We start from the raw sequence: 21897 nt of genomic DNA on the forward strand, positions 1-21897 counted from the left end.
TGGTCATTTCTACATCTGAAGTCATTTGAAAAATTCAAAAAATTTGAATTTCAAAATGCTATATGATTTCAAACGATAAACTCATCAACTACAAAATTGTAGATCTCTTTAAGGTAAACAATATTGATATAAAGTTTTTCTTCATCTAACTTTGTTTAAAAAGGTCATGAATTTTACTGTGTTACACCTATTTTAGAGATGACACCAAGTCCTATCACCTCTACAAATTAATATATTATAGAGGTGGCCCTAGATCTAACTGCTGCTAATGTTGGGGCATGTGGCGGCTGAAGATATCTGCCGCCTCAAAAAATATATTTCTAGAGGATACTCATTTCAAAGAATATTTTTAGAGATGATTTAGATATACAGAGCGCCTCTACTAAAAATGAAGATGTTTCTAAAAAAATAATTATGTAGTAGTGTGATTTTAGTCTTTTAACACGGCTCCGGCTCTAGCTCTAGCTCCAACTGCAGCTTCTGCATAGAAGGCAGAGAAGCCGTATACACGTACCAAACACCTCAAGAAAGCAAAAACCATTTTTTAGTGCATGTAAAAGGAGGTGGAGCCGCTTTGTGTAGAAGCTAGAGCTACAATTTATGATTCCACGCTCCGGCTTTAGCTCATCCGAAAAAGCACCTCGGGAAAGGACCGGAGGAGCCATGCCAAATAGTCACTTATAGCTTTTCGGCCTGTTCGCTGGTTGGTTTCTGGGCTGGTTTGGGCTGGTTGATGCTGGTTTGTTGTAAGAGGAAAACACTGTTGGCTGGCTGGTTTGGACTGGCTGAAACCAATAAGCGAACAGGCAGTTTGTCACTAATTCCAACAACAATTTAGGCTCCTAGAATTCGTTTTTTTCTTTATTTATTTGTACTGAAAGGTCGATCTAGAACACTGTGAATGTAGCTTCCAAAAAGTATAAATTTTGATTTCGGACATTCGATTTTGAATTTGGAGGCCTGAATTGACCTTCCAAGTTGGAAATGATGGAGTGTTTTTTTTTCTCTTTTATGTAAAAATTCAAACCTAGGAGTCCATTAGTTAGAATTTGGATCATTAATTTTTCGATGATTATTACCTGTGGAGAACACGGAAAGCCCGCTTAGGCTGTAACCAAGCCAGGCTCCTCGATCGGTTCGTGTCTCAACGACCATCCATGGCGCATGTACTGAAACGGGAAGTCGAAGAGAAAGGTAGAACAGAAACAAGCTAAAACATGTGAATAGGTGACGATAGGGATCACACAATTCAAGGGAGCTCATATGGGCCCGCGCAGGAGAACAAAGTTTGGCTTGGTTGTTTCGGTTGCACACTTCATGATCTAACATGCAGAGTTAGGTGGTGGAGGAGCACACAAAAATATTTTGATCGAGTTCAAACAAAAGCTAACACGGTTCACTCTTTCAGGAGCAAAGAAAACCAAAGCAGTTTTCTAACTTACACATACTAATTAAAAGAATAAATTTCATAAGCGGTCCTTATTCTTGTAAGAATATATCATTTAGGTCTCCAAACTCGCAAATTGCCCACTTCAGTCCTCACTCTGTTCGGGGTCTGAGTTAGTCGAAACACGTCTACACTGAAAGGTCTTAATATGACTAGAGAGAGGGTGAATAACCTATTTAAAAATCTACAAAATCACTGGAGCAATTTAATTAGTATGACAAATAGCGAAATGCAAACTTATTCTAGCTCTATAAGGGTTGCAAGCCACCTATCCAACAATTCTAGTTGCTATAATCACTAGGCACACAAATGACTAAGTCACTATTCACTAAGAGCTCTCACACTTGCTACACTAAAGAGCTCCACTATATGATCTTAAGCTACAAAGAAAGCTCTCAATTCTAGCTACACTAAAGAGCTTGTTACAACTTGTTTGTGGGAATATAAACAAGTGAGTAGGGTGATTATACCGCCGCGTAGAGGAGTGAACCAATCACAAGATGAGTACCAATTCAATCACCGGGTGAATACCAAAGGGCAAGAGACAACCAATTTTTTTTCCGAGGTTCACGTGCTTGCCGGCACGCTAGTCCCTGTTGTGTCGACCAACACTTGGTGGTTTGACGGTTAAGAGGTGTTGCACGAACCTCGTCCACACAATTGGACACAATAAGATCCTACCCACAGGTGAGGTAACTCAACGACATGAGCAATCCACTAGAGTTACTTTTCGGCTCTGCACCGGGGAAGGTACAAGACCCCTCAAATTCACCGGAGCCGGCCACGAACAATCACCAACACGTGCCAAAGCTCCTCCGTTGCTCCAAGCCATCTAGGTGGCGGCAACCACCAAGAGTAACAAAGAACTCCGCAGCCACAACGATCCCCAAGTGCCACTAGATGCAATCACTCAAGCAAATGCACTAGGAATCACTCTCAATCTCACTATGATGATGAATCAATGATGGAGATGAGTGTGAGGTGTTTGCTTAGGCTCACAAGGATGTCAAGTATGTCAAAGTACTAAGAGAGTCATCCCCAAGCGGGCCAAACACTATTTATAGACGCCCCCAAAGGAATAGAGCCGTTAGGCTCTCACTTGATCTTTTCACAGGGCGATCGGACGCGCAGATGGGTGTGACCGGACGCTGCATCTCCATCCACATGTCACTGCCTTCAAACCTCAGTCGTCTAGCTTCAACGGCCAAGTTCCCAATCGCTCGTGCATTAAGTGACGACCAGACGCGCTCCTCCAACGACTTGACGCCGCGCGAGGCCGAGTCCGATTAGTTCTAGTAAGCTCCCAGGGCGTGATTTTTGTGACCATACGTGTCTGGTCGCAAGTGACCTGACATGCCCCAGCGTTCGGTCCTCATACTGCTTCTCTGCGCGCGCCCACGAAGCCAATGTTACCCTACGTCAGCATGACCTGACTCGCGCCCTGCGCGTCCGGTCACGCCAACCGCCAGCATCAATAAGTGACCAGACACGTAGGTGGCAGGGTCCGGTCACTCCTCGGCCCTCTCGTCCAGCTACACCGCGCTGCTTATAAATGACCAGACGCGCTCGGGGTGAGTCTGGTCACCTCGAGGCCAGCGTCCGGTCGTGGACCTTCTACTCTTTTTCTTTTTCTAAGTCCACAACCGCTTTACCCTCGCTTCCAACTTGCCAACCACAAAGTGTAGAACTTATATGCACGTGTGTTAGCATTTTTCAAAGCATTTTACAAGGGTTAAGGTTAGCACACTAGGTTCCTAAATGCATATGCAAGAATCATGTCACCTAGTGGCACTCGATAAACCATTTAGCCAAAGATTTCCCCTCATTATTGTACGGCTATCGATCCTAAATACACTCACACCCTCTATGGTGTCTTGAGTGCCAAAACAAAAAGCTATTTGATACCTTTGCCTTGATCATTTCAGTATTTGTTTTTCTCTTACTTCTTTTTCAAGTTGAGCTTGATCATCTTCAACACATGTCCATCTCCATTTCCATGGACTTCATCACCATGCTCCATCACATGGTATGTACCAACCTTGCTCATATGACACTCATGACAAAGGTTAGTACTTAGGTTTCATCAATTAGCCAAAACCAAACTAGAGCTTTTAATCTCCTCTTTTTTGGTAATTGATGACAACCTTTTCACAAAGATATATAATAAAATCTTTTTGGATTCATGTTGCTTGCCCAATCATTTTACTATGTGTAAAGGATATGGACAAGTTTCATAAATCTAAATTGGTAGAATTAGCTCCCCCTACATATGTGCTAAGAGTTTGGATTTGAAAGCTTGCACATATGTATAGTTAGGAAGTGTGGGGAAGTAATGACTACCAAATGCTGCTGTGGTGTAAAGAATGGACCTTTGAAGCGTGATACCAATCAGAGTTGCCATTTAAACACCATCCTTAGCACCAAAATTTGTTAGATATCATTTGAAAAGCAAAGACAAACTAGATACCTCGTGAGATCAACATTAGAAGCAAGGTTCTATTGCCACTTGTAAAAAGATCAAGGTATGTCTAGCTATCCTATATATGCTAGTTTTAATTTCATCAATCATTTTCTATAATGTAGCATACACCACACAAGCATGGATAGGGAATTTTAAGAACTGGTGCCATGCAAACAAACATATGTAATGCACATACAAATGCAACATACAAGTTTATGAGCTTGCTCCCCCTACTTGTGTGCTTCAAATTTTAATTGATCCCCTTTCTTTTACCTATCTTAGGTTTGTCTCTCCCTTTTTCTTATCTTTGGGAATTACTTCTCTCCCTTTGTCATCAATGAACATAAAAGGTGAGCTTGAATTTTAGATAGGTTGTGTGAAAACCATGATAAGGGAGGATCATTTTCCCAAAGTGGTTCAATCTAGATCAGTTGCAAAAGATATTTAACTCGGTTTGATCCAAGGGCAAGCTTCTTCACACCTCCAAATAAGGGTTATCATGAACCATGTTGAGTTAAACACTTATAGGTCATTTTCTAGATGTCATGTCAATAAACTTTACCTTGCTTTGCTCGAAGGAGAGGCATGTCATATATGGGGGTTCATCAACACATGTTTGAGAAGTCAAGTATGTTTAATTCATTCCTTAACTTGTAAAACCTTTTTCTCATCAAGTGGCTTGGTGAAAATATCGGCAAGTTGATCATCGGTGCCCACACTTTCAATGCAAATGTCCCCCTTTTGTTGGTGATCTCTTATGAAATAATGGAGGACATCTATGTGCTTTATTCTTGAATGTTGAACCAGGCTGTTGGTGAGCTTCATGGCACTCTCATTGTCACATAGCAATGGCACTTGTTTGAATTTATTCCAAAGTCACTCAAAGTAGCCTTCATCTAAAGTAATTGAGCACAACAACTAGCGGCCAAAATATACTCTGCTTCGGTGGTTGAAAGTGCTACACTATTTTGCTTCTTTGATGACTAAGACACAAGTGATCTTTCCAATAGTTGACATGTGCTCAATGTACTCTCTCTCAACTTTGCATCCTGCATAATCGGAGTCCGAATATCCTATCAACTCAAATCTTGCTCCTTTGGGATACCACAATCCAACATTTTGTGTATGCTTTAAGTACCTCAATATTCTTCTTATTGCCTTCAAGTGACCCTCTCTTGGTGAGACTTGAAATCTAGCACACATGCATACACTAAACATCATATCCGGCCTTGATGCGGTCACATAGAGTAGGCTTCCAATCATAGACCGATATATCTTTTGATCCACCATGTTCCCACTAGTATCACTATCCAAGCTTCCATTTGTCTCCATTGGTGTACTAATTGCTTTAGCATAATCCATGCCAAACTTCTTGAGCATGTCTTTGATGTACTTGCCTTGACTCACAAATGTGCCACTCTTCAATTCCTTGATTTGTAGACCAAGGAAGTAACTAAGCTCTCCAATCATAGACATCTCAAATTCACTTGCCATCATCTTTCCAAACTCCTCACAAAAATCTTGATTGGTTGATCCAAAAATAATATCATCAACATAGATTTGCAATATGAACAAGTCATTGTCTAGCTTCTTAGTGAAGAGAGTGGTGTCAACCTTACCCATCTTGAACCCTTTAGAGAGCAAGAAATCTCTCAATCTCTCATACCATGCACTAGGTGCTTGCTTCAAACCATACAATGCCTTTCTTAGCTTGTAAACATGGTTGGGCTTCTTCTCATCTTCAAAACTAGGAGGTTGCTCAACAAACACAAGCTCATTGATGTACCCATTGAGAAATGCACTCTTCACATCCATTTGGTACAACTTGATGTTGTGGGCACAAGCATAGGCTAACAAGATCCTAATTGTTTTCTATCTTGCAACCGGGGCATATGTCTCTCCAAAGTCAAGACCTTCAATTTGAGTGAAACCTTGAGCCACTAATCTTGCTTTGTTCCTTGCAACTATCCCATCTTGATCTTGCTTGTTGTGAAAAAACCATTTGGTTCCTATCATATTATGATCCTTGGGCCTCTCAACTAACTCCCATACTTGATTTCTTGTGAAGTTGTTTAGCTCTTTATGCATAGCATTCACCCAATCAACATCCAACAAAGCTTCATCTATCTTCTTAGGTTCAATGGAAGACACAAATGAGAAGTGTTTACAAAATAATATCAATCTTGATCTTATTTGTACACCTCTTGAGATATCACCAATAATAGAGTCCAATGGATGATCTCTTGCAACATTGGTTGGTTGGAGCACTCACACTTGATTGCTTGCATTTGATTGATCACTTGGTTGAGATGTTGAACTAGCTTGACTTGTATCAACTTGCACATTTGAGTTAGAGAGCACTTGATCTTTGTCATCTTCAACTTCAATCACCTCTCTAGGCCTTATGTCATCAATGTCCATGTTCTTCATTGCATTGACCAATTGAGTGCCTCTCACATCATCTAGATTCTCATCTTCCTCTTGGGAACCATTGGTTTTATCAAATTCCACATCATGAACCTCCTCAAGAGTACCACTAGCTAAATTTCAAACTCTATAAGCCTCGCTAGTAGTGGAGTAACCAAGCAAGAAACCTTTATCACATTTTTTCTCAAACTTGCTCAATCTTGTGCCTTTCTTCAAGATGTAGCATTTGCAACCAAAAACCCAAAAAATATGCAATGTTGGGCTTTCTTCCATTCAAGAGCTCATATGGTGTCTTCTCCATCATGGGGTGACAATAGAGTTGGTTGCTATAGTAGCAAGCCGTGTTGATTGCTTTGGCCCAAAATGAATAACTCACATTGTACTCACTCAACATTGATCTTGCCATGCCAATCAATGTTTTATTCTTCCTTTCAACTAGGCTATTTGATTGTGGAGTGTACTTGGCCAAGAATTGATGCCTATTTGGTCCTCATACTGCTTCTCTGTGTGCTCCCATGAAGACAACGTTAGACTATGTTAGCACGACCTGACTCATGCCCCGCGTGTCTAGTCATGCCAACCTCCAGCATCAATAAGTGACCGGACGCACAGGTGGCAACATCCGATCGCTCCTCGACCCTCTCGGCCAGCTGCGCCGCGCTGCTTATAAATGACCGAACGCGCCCGGGGTGAGTCCGGCCACCCCGAGGCCAGCATCCGGTCATGGACCTCCTCCTCTTTTTCTTTTTCTAAGTCCACAACCGCTTCATCCTTGCTTCCAACTTGCTAACCACAAAGTGTAGAACTTGTGTGCTCGTGTGTTAGTATTTTTTAAAGCATTTTACAAGGGTTAAGGTTAGCATACTAGGTTCCTAAATGCATATGCAAGAATCATATCACCTAGTGGCACTTGATAAACTGTTTTGCCAAAGATTTCCCCTCAATATAGTACGGCTATCGATCCTAAATACACTCACACCCTCTATGGTGTCTTGAGTGCCAAGACAAAAACCTATTTGATACCTTTGCCTTGATCATCTCGGTTTTTGATTTTCTCTTTCTTCTTTTCCATGTTGAGCTTGATCATATTCAACACATGTCCATCTCCATCTCCATGGGCTTCATCACCATGCTCCATCACATGGTATGTACCAACCTTGCTCACATGACACTCATGACAAAGGTTAGTACTTAGGTTTCATCAATTAGCCAAAACCAAACTAGGGCTTTTATAGACTTGTGCCCATATACTCACGTGGCATGCTTGCATTTCTACTCCATCTCTCCTCTCTCTCCTTTTTTGCCCAAAGTCATGTAGCAGCGGTGTTTGGTTCGCCCTAGCCCCTCATGGCTGGCCACACCCCTAGCCTTGTCGAACCCTAGTTGAGCACCACCTTGTCTAGGTGAACCACTAGTCGAGCATGCCCCCTAGCCATCGTGTGCACCCCTAGTTTGGTCTAAAGGGATCTCGATGCAAAGGTATGTGTGGGGGGTATAACCCTAGGTACCCATGATAATGTACATGGGCTGCACCACCAGGGGAGGTCTAGCCCATAAGATCAAGGCCTATGGTGCTCGGCTCTAGTCGACGCGCACCGCAAGGTAATCAGAAGACATCTTGGCAATGAAGGAAGACCTATTCGGATATGATAGATATCGTATTCCTTGTAAATACTAACCATATAGCTAAATAGATCTAGACATCAACTGACCTGTTACCCTACCCTCCAGACCATATAAGGCGGGTAGGGACTCCCCTCGAATGCATCTCATATTCAATATAATCCGCCAAAGACACAAGACATAGGGTATTACATTGATCAGACGGCCTAAACCTGTCTAAATCGCTAGTCTCTGCGCTTGTGTCACCATCCGGCTCCTATTACGTGCACCTCCACCGATTCATCTACTACCACGGGCATACCCCCTCTATAGACTGTCAACCATATTTTGTTGATAGTGGCGTGCCAGGTAGAGGGTGTGCATGCTGATTCCTTGGCAAGCCAGATGGTCTACTTCCCAAGCTCCATGATCCTTCCTGAGCCAGGTCAGACCTTCACGGTCGGATCTATGTCCTAGGTCATCGGCGTCAATGGCGTCGATGAAATTGTGGAGGTAGTACAGAATCACCCTACGCCGATCGTGCCAACATCTACAATGATATCTCTGATCTCAGTGCCTCACCGCTACATTTGGAGATCCATCAGCAATGATGATCTGATCGCATCCATCGATCGGGTTATAGACCGCTTAGTGGAATGCCAGCTCCTCGTGGATTCGGTCTTAGATCAATCTAGAATGAGCGATGAAGTTCCTACACTCTAAGGTCACCATGACACTAATGTCGAGCACCCTACTCGTGCACGTTGTCTAAGGTGGCAAGACGAAGATTTGGTGATCATGGCAACTCCAGAAGGGTGTACCGTTCAACACCAACCACTCCCTGCCCCGACAGAGAACATGTCAAGGCCCTATTCTTTTGGGCTGGTGGGTGCGGATCCGATCTGTCGGGATGCCCTGCACCATCTTTTCACCGACCACACCAAGCATAGCTATGTCAATGACCTCTACCAGATCGACTTCCCTGAGGCCGACTAGCCTGCACCAACGATAAACATGGTGCAAATTCGGCAGCTTCTGAATGAAACGCTCCATACAATCCTAGAGGAAAGCCCTAAGCCATATTCTGAGGGCTCTACCAGCAGCTGCCCACCTTTCCCTCTAGGCTTTGGGAGAGAGCTTTTCATGGTTAGCCACGATAGCGTTGCTGTAGATGGAGAAACCAGTGTCCAGCGCCGTGAGCGCGAAGCCAAGAACACTGATCGCCAACGACATCGTAATGAAGAAGCATAAAACGGTGCCCAAGCCACTAGAGGTGGCCTGCCGCCTCTTGCTCATAATGTCCAACAAGAGTTCCTCATGGTGGACAACAATCAAGTGGAGCAGACGTCGAGCGCCAATCTGGCTATGGCCACCCATGAGCTGGCTAGACTCCCACTCAAGATTCAAGCACTGCTTAAAGCAGCTCAGGTCTAGGTCAACGACATTCGAAACCCAGTTCCATCTTTTTCGACCACATCCGCACATAGTCGTAACCCCCATGGCTCTCACCATGATGGAGGGAGTCACTACCAAAGCAACCAAATCATCCAAGGGGGGGTCTAGGGGTAATGTTGTCATCAACCCTAGATCATAAGGACCACGAAATTAGCATGGCCGACCAGCTCGAGATGTGAACCAGGAGGTTAATGAAACCCTACACAGTGACACCCATGACCGTATCAATGCTAATCTTGATACCCACAATCACATCGAGAACAGCCAGGCCTAGCGGCATCGGGCAGAACTCCAACGCCGATAGGAGTACGATGACCAACATGGCAACCCCATCAGCCTTCGACCACTCCCTGCTGTCGAGCTGATGGGACCTCACCCCTTCACAGCAAGGCTATGAGCTGTATAGTGGCCCATAGGCTTCAAGGTCTTTGGGATCGATCCCTAAGATAGCAAGGCTAATCCCGAGCAGTGGATGCAGCTCTATGAGATCACCGTACGTGCCGCCAGGGGAAACAACAATGTAATAGCAAACTATCTGCCTATTATGTCTCCCAATCTACTAATAATTGGTTTATGGGCTTGGGGAAGGACTCTGTCGAATCTTGGGATGATCTTAAGAGAGTTTTTATCGAGAATTACATGGCAACTTGTCAGCGTCCTGGCATGAAGTATGATCTGGAGAAACTCCATCAGACGTTTGGGGAACCTTTACAAAGCTACATCAGGCGTTTCTTGGAAATGAGGAACACCATCCCCAACATCGGGGACAGTGAGGCCATCTTCTCTTTCACTAGATGACTCCATCACCATCAAGAGCTGCGCTCCAAACTTTATGGCAAGAGGCCCCAGACCATCGGTGAAGTCCTCAAAGTTGAAAACTCATACGCAGACTCCAAAGAAGCTGATCGGTAGTTCAAGGATGACATCGCTCCTACTTCCTGCTCGGATCGCCACCCATGTCATGATGATGATCGCTGCAAAGAACGGCATTATGAATATTGCGGCATGCGCTACGATGATCGTGAATGCCGTCATAATGATCAGCCAGAGGGATCAAGGGCTGCACAGCCACATCACCGCCGACCGGAAAACTTCATCAACAACGTAGAGCAGCCACGCGCTAAGCGCAATTTCAATGCTACCTACGAAAAGCTCATTGATGGTCTATGCCCAATTCACAAGGACAGCAAGCACACCATGCGGCAATGCTATGGCATGGCCAAAGCTTTCTACGATGAGGAGTAGAAATGGCAACGGTGCAAGGACAATGACTCAGATGACGGCAAGGGAGAGGAGCATTCTAAGGATGCACAACCCGCTTTTCAAGATACCAACAAGACTATCGCCACAATCTTCAAAGGGTGCGTCGCCTCTGAGAGCAAACACTAGTAGAAACTCATCGCTCGGCAGATCATGTCGATCACCAAGTATGACACGGTCACCGATCCTAAATATCTGGACTGGTCGAAGTACCCTATCACCTTTAGTAGGGCCAACAAATGAGCGGATATCCCATATCCAGGGCGTTTCCCACTCATGCTGGATCCCACCATCTACAACGTGTAGTTCAAGAAGGTCCTCATCGACGGTGGGAGTGCCCTCAATCTCCTCTTCATCGGAGCCCTAACTAAGTTAGGCCTCACAAAAGACGATCCCATCCCTGTTGATTCTCCATTCTAGGGGATTGTACCAGGCAGAGCATCCCAACCTTTAGGGCAGATCACCTTGCCAGTCTAGTTTGGCATCGCAGACCACTTCCATACTGAGTATGTGAACTTCTTTGTGGCAGACTTTGACACCTGCCTACCATGCCATCCTTAGCCAACCAGCTCTCGCCAAGTTCATGGACGTGCCCCATTATGTCTACCTGGTGTTGAAGATCCCAATGGAACAGGGCGTTCTCACCCTGAGTGCCAACGTCTCCACTGCCTACGACTACGAAAGAGAAGGACTCGCCATCACTGATGCGATGGATCTCTTGGCTAGAATGGAGGGCTTGCATCACCGACTCCAAGAAGGTCCCAGTGGAGGAGCAGGCGATCTTGACTCAGGAGCCACCTTGGTCTGCGACTAAGTCCAAAGACACAAAGGAGGTTGAGCTCATGATCAGCGACAGAAGCAAGACAGCCTAGATTGGGGCCCATCTCGACCCCAAATAGGAAGACGCGCTCGTCAGCTTCCTCCGCAGAAACATCGACGTGTTTGCATGGAAACTTGCTGACATGCCTGGCATTCCTTGGGAGCTGATCGAGCACTCCTTAAACATCTCACAGACCACCAAACCGATCAAGCAAAAGCTCCGACGATTTGCGCAAGACAAAAAGGATGCTATTAGGGCAGAAATAACTCAACTATTAGTAGCCGGCTTTATTAAAGAGGTGTATCACCTGGAGTGGCTTGTCAATCCGGTCCTTGTATGAAAAAAGAATAATGAATGGAGAATGTGTGTTGATTATACTGATCTCAACAAACACTATCCTAATGACCCCTTCGGCTTACCTCGTATTGACAAGGTCGTAGATTCAACAGCCGGTTCTGAGCTCTTGTGCTTTCTCGATTGCTATTCTGGTTATAACTAGATCTCCTTAAAGGAGAAAGACCAGATCAAAACTTTGTTCATCACACCCTTCGGTGCCTATTGCTACACCACCATGTCCTTTGGGCTAAAAAACACCGACGCCACCTACCAGAGGGCTATCCAGTGATGCCTCTAGGACCAAATCAGGAAGAATGTCGAGGCCTACGTCGATGATGTGGTAGTTAAGTCTAAGACTACCGACAACCTCATCATCGACCTCGAAGAAACTTTCCAAAACCTAAAGAAATTCTAATGGAAGCTGAATCCCACTAAGTGCATATTCAGTGTTCCATCTGGTATACTCCTAGGCAACATCATTAGTCGCCATGGCATCAAAGCAAACCCAGAGAAGATAGAAGTAGTTACCAAAATGAAACCGCTGACCTGCGTGAAGGATGTCTAGAAGCTAATGGGATGCATGGCGGCTTTAAGTCGTTTCATATCCTGATTGGGCAAAAAGGGTTTGCCTTTCTTCAAGCTGCTCAAAGCTTCAAAGAAGTTTACTTTGATGCCTAAATCCAACAAGGCCTTTACCGAGCTCAAGCAATTCCTCACAATGCCTCCAGTCATGACGGCACCACAAGCTGGCGAAACCTTATTGATCTACATCGCTACAACCAATTGTGTCATCAGTACTGCCATCGTCGTTGAATGAGAAGAAGCCGGGCATGCCTATAAAGTTCAATGCACTGTCTACTTCATCAATGAAGTCCTAAATGAGTCTAAGGCTTGGTATCCTCAGGTCCAGAAGTTGTTGTACGCTATCCTTATTATGTCTAAGAAGCTTGCCATTACTTTGAGACATATCAAGTAGCAGTGGTTACTAAGTATCTGCTGGGCGACATGCTCCGTAATAAGGAAGCCAATGGCCACATCATTAAATGGGCCATAGAGCTCGGCACGTACTCCATTGATTTTAGGGGCCAGCCAGACGATAAAGTCTCAAGTGCTCGCCGATTTCATCGCCGAATGGACCAACATGCAAGCTCCTGTCTTCAGCCGACCGACCCAAGCACTGGGTCATGTACTTCGACGGCTCCCTCAACTTTGACGGTGTTGGGGTAGGTATCTTTTTTATTTCTCCATTAGGGGATCACCTTCGATATGTCCTCCGAATTCATTTTCTAGCCTCCAATAACGCCGTCGAGTACGAAGATTATCTCCATGGTCTCCGTATTGCCGTCGAACTTGGCGTTAAACTGCCTCTTGGTATATAGTGACTCTGCACTAGTCATTAATTAGGTCAACAAAGATTAGTCTTGTATCAGTGACAAGATGGATGCTTGCTGCTCAGGAAATTAGAAAGTTGGAGGGCAAATTCTACAGTATTGAATACCACCACGTCATACGAGATCAGAACCAAGTAGCCGACCAGCTATCCAAGCTAGGGTCGACCAGAGCCGAGGTCCCAACCAGTGTCTTTGTCTAGGATCTTCAAACTCCATACATTAAGCAGGAGCAAGTAGTTCACGAATGTTCCCCTACCGAGCAATTGGTCCTGGTAATTCCAGCGCCGAGCAGTGATTAGCGAGAGCCTTTTATCAAGTACTTGACCACTACAGATGTACCAGCTGACAAGACCGAGATGGAACTCCTCATTCTCCATAGCAAGCATTACATGCTAGTCGATGGCAAGCTAATGTGGAAGAATGCAAAGGAGGAATTGCTTAAGTGCATATCTCAGGAAGGAGTGGCAATTGCTTCAAGAAATCCACACTAGATCCTACGGCGACCACGCAGCCTCTAGAAGTCTGGTCAGCAAAGCTTTTTGAGTAGGTTTCTATTGGCCATCAGTAGTCACAGACGCCAAAACGCTTGTCCGATGGTGTGTGGGATGCCAATTTTTTACGAAATAGATCCACGTTCTAGCTCAGGCTCTGCAGATGATTCCCGCCTCTTGGCCATTCACATGCTGGGGACTGGACATGATTGGACCATTCAAGAATGCCCTCAGCGGATTCCGATGGGTTTATGTCGCTATTGACAAATTCTCCAAGTGGATCGAGTACAAGCCGCCCATACAGTCTACAGCAAAGAAAGCAACGGAGCTCTTCAACGACATCATCCATAGGTTTGGGTTGCTGCACAGTATCATCACCGAGCTTGGTTCTACATTTACCAGCAACGACTTCTAGGATTTCTACGAGGATCGATGCATATCCATTAAGTATGTATCAGGTCACGCACCCAAGGGCTAATGGCCAGGTTGAGCGAGTGAATGACATGATTTTAGATGCCCTAAAAAGTGGGTTATATGAGAAGGATCAAAAACATCTAGACAAATGGCTCAAAGAACTACCAGCTGTGGTCTAGGGACTAAGGACCTAGCCCAGTCGCAACACTGGAGTCTCCCCCTATTTCTTGGTGTTCGGATCAGAGGCCGTGTTACCCGCTGATGTTGCTTTCCAAGCATCAAGGATAGAGAACTATGATGAAGAGAACAACGATTAGGCACAACAAGATGATGTCAACCGACTTGAGGAAGAATGCTTGGTCACATGTGTTCGGACGGCCAAGTACCTAGGACAGTCTATGTAAATACTTCAACCGCAATATCTAGGAGTGATCCTTCACGGTCGATGACATGGTACTCCATAGGAAACAAAAGACCGACAGGATGCACAAGCTATCTTCACCTTGGGAGGGTCCATACATTGTTAAGGTTGTGACCCAACTAGGATCCTATAGACTCTATGATCAAGATGGCATAGGCATCCCTAACTCTTGGCACATCGAAACACCTCAGGCGTTTCTATCCTTGAGATGTCCTACCAAGATATGTACCACTTATGTATTTATGCATTTCAATAATGATTTTCTCCATGATGTTTTCTCTATTTGTTGTTTTCTCCATAATTTTCCTCCAATTATCTTTTATTTTTCTCCATCCTAAACATCTTTAAGATGATGCTTTCTATTGCCATTCGATTTGCCGACCAGTCACGTTCTCATTCAGCGTTATCTAGAAGTAGTCCTATTCTTGATTTAGCACCTAAACATGCATGGGCAGTAGTGCTCTGCGTCAAGGGCGGTCGGCAATAGCTCCTCGGTGATGCCTATATTCCTAAATGTGCACTAGGAGCTAAACTCTTTACACCATGGAGTGTGGGATAGCAAGGGCTGATAACAAGATAAAGGACTAACAATGTATCGTTAACATTAAATATTAACACTTTGTACTGTACTAAACACTAAAGTTTCATTTACAACTGCTTGGCATAATGTCGACAAGCCTAGTTACATTCTAAGTTGTCATGGTTCATTGCCGAGCATTGCCGAACAAATCCATGTCGTCTGCCAGTTTGATCACCGAATCGGACACCTCCTCCAGTGCAGGTGATTTGCTCGTTGCTCAGATTTCGGGCAAAGCCACCATCGATTCGTTTGAGCTTCATCGAGGGGTAGACTAACCTGGACATCAGCCAGTGCATGGCCTGCGGCAGAACAAGCGATGCCACGAGCATAGTGCTTGAAGTTCTCTAGTGCCGACTTGCACCTCTCCACGATGATGTCCAGGCCACGGTGCTCTGTTGGGCTCCGACACTTCTTGGTCGATGAGATCCAGCACGGGTTTTATCCCATTCAGAGATGGTCTTCAACTTTTCTTTACTGGCCTCCAACCAGAGCTCGAAGTCATAGAACTGTGCTTGACTATTGGTTCGGATCACAATAGACAAGAAGGGCAATCAGTCTTAAACATGTTTCTCATAGCAAGAGGGGTATTGACATAAGGAATAACTTATGGTTTAGTTCTTCGACGAGTTGTTCTTTCACCATCAGAGCTTCATCTCTTTCTTTCTCTGCTAGCGCTTTGGCTTCATGCGCTAGTAGAGCTTGGGTCTCCGCCTCCATCTTGGCATCACGCGCCAGGCGTGCTTCGGTCTCCGCCCGCTTCTTTGCTTCATCAAGCTCTACACCAATGAAAGATTACTACTAGCATGGGTGAATTGAGGATATGAAAGCAATACACCATGGGGCCTAAGGCCTTACTTTTCTCCTAGTTTACGCCAGTGCCTGGCTTATTCGTTAGCTCCTAGTTCTCCGACTCTAGTTGCGTCTTTTCTGCTTGCAACTTCTCCCGGACGACGTGCGTTTCAGCCAGCATCTTCTCTAGAGTCTCCACAGACTCACGTAGCCTTTGGTTCTCAGCAATTGATGGAGCCACCTGCTTCAGCTGGCGTGCGTGGTTCTTGGAGATCTTCATTAGCTCCTACGGCAAACAACAGTTAACTAGCGTAATCTCCAACTTTAATTGGTCATGCAGACTAACTTACTTCAATTCAGCTAGACACTGATGCTAGTGTCGCCCTGAGCTCCTTCACCTACTCGCTCACCTCCTAGTCCTCCACCACCTCAATCGTATCTCCGCGGCACACAAAGGTCCGCAAAAGCTGAGGAGGAAGATCCTAGGTATTCGACGCTTTGCGCTCAATTTCTTCAATCACCTCGGGGGACTCCCTCACCTGCCTTGGTGCCCAGGTCGGCTAGTGGTCAGACGCAGGGGCCAAGATCCATCACTGGCATCTGAGCCTAGGGACTGACCCTTGGCTCTAGGCGACTGGTTAGCTCGGTAGCAACATCTTCATTCATTTCCTTTGGGTGCTCAAGGACTAGCCTAGTTTTTGGGTATTTCTCATGTTTCTTCTGGCTGTCCCACCCTAGCACCCTAAGCATCGGCACTCGTGGCACTCGGCTCGGCGTCTTGCTGAGCATCGCCGATGTCAATTGGGTGAAGTTCCTCAGTTGACGCTTCCCTGCAACATGATGTCATATCATCAATACTTCCACTTTGGTTATGCTTGGACTAAGTCTGGGGTAGAGACACTTACTCGTTGGATCACCTGCGTGTAGCTCTGAATGGCTGATGCTTGTTGGAGCTCCCCTATCCTTCAGTTGTCAGCACAAATCTTGAGAACACCAGAGGCAGCTGGTTCACCTCTGGCGCTTCTAACCTCGCCGTGGTGGCTCTCTCGGCCGAAGCCCCTCGTCTAGGCTCAGGGACTTTGCCCCGAATGGATCTCTGGTCAGATGCGCCTTGGGCTAGCCAGTCAGAGGCTCTGGCGGTCGGTGTTGGAGCGGTCATCCGCGTAGCTCATTGCTGCAGCGTCTCGCCTACGTCTTCATCATCATCCAACTAGTCTGTGATGACATGTCGGTGTGCCGAAGGCTCTCTAATCGAGATTCCACCACTCTTGCATGGTGGTGAAGTGTTCGGTTTTTTCTTCTTCTTCACCAGCTCTGCTCGGGCCGGTTGTTTCCCGCGCGACGGCTACCGACGCCTAGGATTTTTCTCCACCATGTCCTCGGATGAGGACGACGAGCTGCTCTCCGAAGGAGGACCGGTCGGAGCTTGGCTTGCATGGTCAACTACGTCCTTTGGCTAGGTCCCATCCGGCACGTTGGAGACATACACAGCACGATCCTATCTACAAGTTTTCAAGAAGACATTTCAACATCAACAAGATTTGACATTAGAAGGACTGCCAATGGTACACTCTTACCAGTGGTGGTGGATTCGTGATGTTGTATGCCACTTGCTACCCTGTGTTGTTCAGTTTGGTGTTACTTGAAAAGAGCTCCAGGAGGCGAATATAGGTGTCACCCTTATTTATCTTCTCGAGGGCTTCTCGAGCGGTATCTTCATTACCTGTATATTCATATGCGGGGTGGAACCTCTCCTTGCTCAGTAGGATCTGACATACTGATGAAGTTCATGGCTACACCAACTCCATCAAGATTGTTACGCATCTGACCCATAATTTGCAGAAACTCATCGACTTGGGTCATCTTCGAACTGAATCGGTCTTGCCGACCAGTTTGCACTTGGCACTGCTAAATGGTCTATGTCGATCGACAGGCTCAGTTCAACATTTCAGGATATAGAACCACTTAGCATTCCATCCCTTCAACGACGTATTGAGAGGCACTTGTATGTATTCCTTCACCATGCCATCCCTCAGCTACAGATAAACTCTGTCGGCCACTTTGGGGGACCCTAGATCCAAGGAAGGGTTTGAGGCAGAAGAAATAGCGAAAGAGGTTGAAGTGCAGGGGTGATTCCGATGAATGCTTCGCATAGATTGATGAAGAGGGAGATATGAAGAATGTTGTTGGGATGGAGATGGCAAAGGTTAATGTCGTAATAGCCAAGAAGATTCTACAGGAAAGGATGCGTAGGAATCCCAAATTCACAAACAAAATAAGCCTCAAATACAACAAGTTCATTGGTATCGGGGGTTGGGAACGGTTCACCTGCAGTGGGGCGCCATCCTACGGTTACTTGATCTTGAAGGATGCCTTCGAACACCATTTCTTCCAGGGTCTCCCGGTGATGGTAGATCTGACCCACTCCTAGTCGCAGCGGACCTCGCCAGTACTCTCCGCGGCCACCTTCCCTGACTTCTTCAGGCTCGAGCGGCTACATTTCATCCCACCCTTTGCCATGGATCGGATCTAATTCGATTTGGCTACGCTCAGATTCGATTGAGGAGGCGTTGCGGTTGTAATGCGACTATAGCAGGGTGTGCGAAGGTGAAGCACTGAGTATTTTGCGGTTGCAAGGAAGAAGACGCGCTAGAAGGAATGAGGGAAGTGTGCCACGACGGACGGATTCATATGGTTCTACCCTGACCCTTCACCTTGAGGGTTTTTGGGGAACCACGTTGACTCTGTCCACGTCATTCGCACCCCTCCAACTTCTCTGATAATGGTTATTGGGCTAGTTTAATGGGCCTTCGGGCATACTGAACGGCTGAGCCTGCTTTGTCAGTTTACCTCTACAATTTTACCGCGATATAGTGCTAAGCACTCTCCGAATTTTGCCACGGTCAAGTGCTAAGCACTCTCCAATTTTCTTTACGGTACTAGTGCTAAGCACTCCATTTTTCTCCATTTTTAAGTGCTAAGCACTCTCTAAATTTCGCCACGGCCAAGTGCTAAGCACTCTCCAAATTTCGCCACGGTCAAGTGCTAAGAACTCTCCAAATTTTGCTATGGTCAAGTGCTAAGCACTCTTCCATTTTCTCCACGGCATAGTGCTAAGCACTCTCCAATTTCGCCATGATATAGTGCTAAGCACTCTCCATTTTCTCCATGGTTTAAGTGCTAAGCACTCTCCAATTTTTGCTCCAACGGTAAAGTGCTAAGCACTCTCCATTTTTTCTCCATTTTTAAGTGCTAAGCACTCTTCAAATTTTGCCACAGGTCAAGTGCTAAGCACTCTCCAAATTTTGCCACTGGTCAAGTGCTAAGCACTCTCTAATTTTCTTCATGGTATAGTGCTAAGCACTCTCCATTTTTAAGTGCTAAACACTCTCCAAATTTCAGCTACGGTCAAGTGCTAAGCACTCTCCAAATTTTACCACGGTCAAGTGCTAAGCACTCTTCAAATTTCACCACTGGTCAAGTGCTAAGCACTCTCCATTTTCTCCACTGGCATAGTGCTAAGCACTCTCCAATTTCGCCCTGATATAGTACTAAGCACTCTCCATTTTCTCCACGGTTTAAGTGCTAAGCACTCTCTAATTTTCTCCAACGGTAAAGTGCTAAGCACTCTATATTTTTTCTCCATTTTTAAGTGCTCAGCACTCTCCTAAATTTTACTCCAATGTCTAGTGATAAGCACGGGGATTTCGTTCCTTTTCACTTGTTTCTTTGATCCTGCTACAAGATGCTGCTTCATCTTCCAGCAGGCTCGGGGACTAAGTGTGTACACTTCAACTAGCAGTGAGTGTACTGTTTTTCCTCTTACTGGTCTTCAGCTAAGCTGGGGGCTGGTTGTGTGCTCGGCTAAGCTGGGACTCAGTTATTCTGATCAACTGATCGTTGTACTTCTTTGATCCTGACACCAGGTGCATTCTTCACCTACTGTCAGGCTCGGGGACTACAATGTATACATTGCACCTTGCAGTGCTTGTATCAAATTTAACAGGTCGGCTAAGTTTTCATTTTCTTTCTCAGTCGTTGATATTCTTTGATCCTGACACCGGGTGTTTTCTTCACCTACTGTCAGACTCGAGGACTACAATGTATACATTGCACCTTGCGGCGCATGTATCAATACTAACAACCTCATTGACTAAGTCATGGATGATGATCATCTGACTTCGCCAATGAAGCCTAAGTGTGTACACTTCACCTAAGGTGGAGAATTTTTAAAAAAATTTAAACTTGAGCTCCTTATATCCTTCTAGCAAGCCTTATTTGAGTATGTTCGAGGTATATTGACCAGTTAAACTGATCGACACTTCATTTTGTTGATCGGATTACCAGTTAAACTGGTCGGACTACTAGTCAAACTGGTCGGCACTTCATTTTGTTGATCAGATTACTAGTTAAACTAGTCGGATTACTAGTCAAACTAGTCGGCACTTCATTTTGTTGATTGGATTACCAGTTAAACTGGTCGGATTGCTAGATTAACTGTCTGACTCCAAGTTAAACTGCTCGGACCTGCTCAAGACGGCGTTGCTCAGCGGATACAAGGTGCTCGAGGACTAGTTGTGGGGGTATAACCTCAGGTACCCACGACAATGGACATAGGCCACACCACCAGGGGAGGTCCTGCCCATAAGATCAAGGCCTACGGTGCTCGGCTCTGGTCAACGTGTACTGCAAGATAATTAGAAGACATCTTAGCGACGAAGGAAGATCTGTTCGGATATGATAGATATCGTATTCCTTGTAAATACTTACCATATAGCCGAATAGATCTAGACCTAAACTGACCTATAACCCTACCCTCCAGACTATATAAGGTGGGTAGGGACCCCCATCGATTGCATCTCGTATTCAATACAATCCACCAAAGACATAGGACATAGGGTATTACGTCGATCAGACGACCTAAACCTGTCTAAATCGCTTATCTCTGCGCTTGTGTCACCATCCAGCTCCTATTATGCGCACCTCCACCGATTCATCTACTACCGCGGACATACCCCTCGGTAGACTGCCGACCATATTTCGTCGACAGTATGGGAAGGAGCCGCCAGTCATGGGGATCTTGACAACAAACTCGGTGTAGCAGAACACAGAGATGCTCCTAGCCAATATAGCTGATCGTAATTATCGTAGCTGTGCCTACGTCCTCATGGTACTCTAGTGAGGACATCCCCATGGCTTCGTGGCCGTACCACCACGAGTCCTCAGCCATGCCTCGCCAAGCCACCCGACCCCGTCGAGCCTTGGCTCATGCCCTACACTCTATCCTGCCATCACTGTTGTCACTATACGCATCGCCGTCTCCATTGCCTTCGTTGCACCCCTGACCCCCACCAGCCTCGGTTGTATCACCCCTATAGCCCTCGGTTGTGGCCACGCCTCCTACGAGATGTGATCTCGGGAGAGAAACATCGGCTTAGGGAAAATTCTACAGAAACCAAATTGGCTAGTTCTGGAACCCTTAAAAGGTGGCTTGGCCTTTTGTGGAAAACACAGGGTGCCCCACAAATCTACTGAACACCTCGCAATAGGACGTGTTGGTGGGATGCACCTAGAGGTGTTTTAGGGTCGGCAATGCCACCTAGAACATATACAAATCTCATCGTGAAACTTATAGAATAGTAGGATACAAGGGTTGGAAGAGTTTACAGTAAGAGATGCTTTGTAAAAAAGTATATGTATTGGTTTTGGTCTTTTGGAATGTCTGGGTCATCTGAATCAGCCTTCATATTTATAGGTGAGGTGGTTTTATCTTTTCATAAAATGCTTACAACTTCTTACGTTCAAAAAAAATGTTTACAACTTCTAAATCTACACAAATCCTAACCTCCTCTTAAATTTTAACAAAAAAAAACCCGGCAGTAATTGGTTTGGCCAAAGTCGGTGCAGAGTCACAAGAAAACCAATTTAAGCCGGTTTTATTGGAGTTAACAAATGGTAATTGCCTATTTTGTATTCTCTCTTAGTTTGTTTGAAAATATCTAA

The sequence above is a fragment of the Miscanthus floridulus genome, chromosome 4, assembly GCF_019320115.1.
Source record: "Miscanthus floridulus cultivar M001 chromosome 4, ASM1932011v1, whole genome shotgun sequence".
NCBI lineage: Eukaryota > Viridiplantae > Streptophyta > Magnoliopsida > Poales > Poaceae > Miscanthus > Miscanthus floridulus.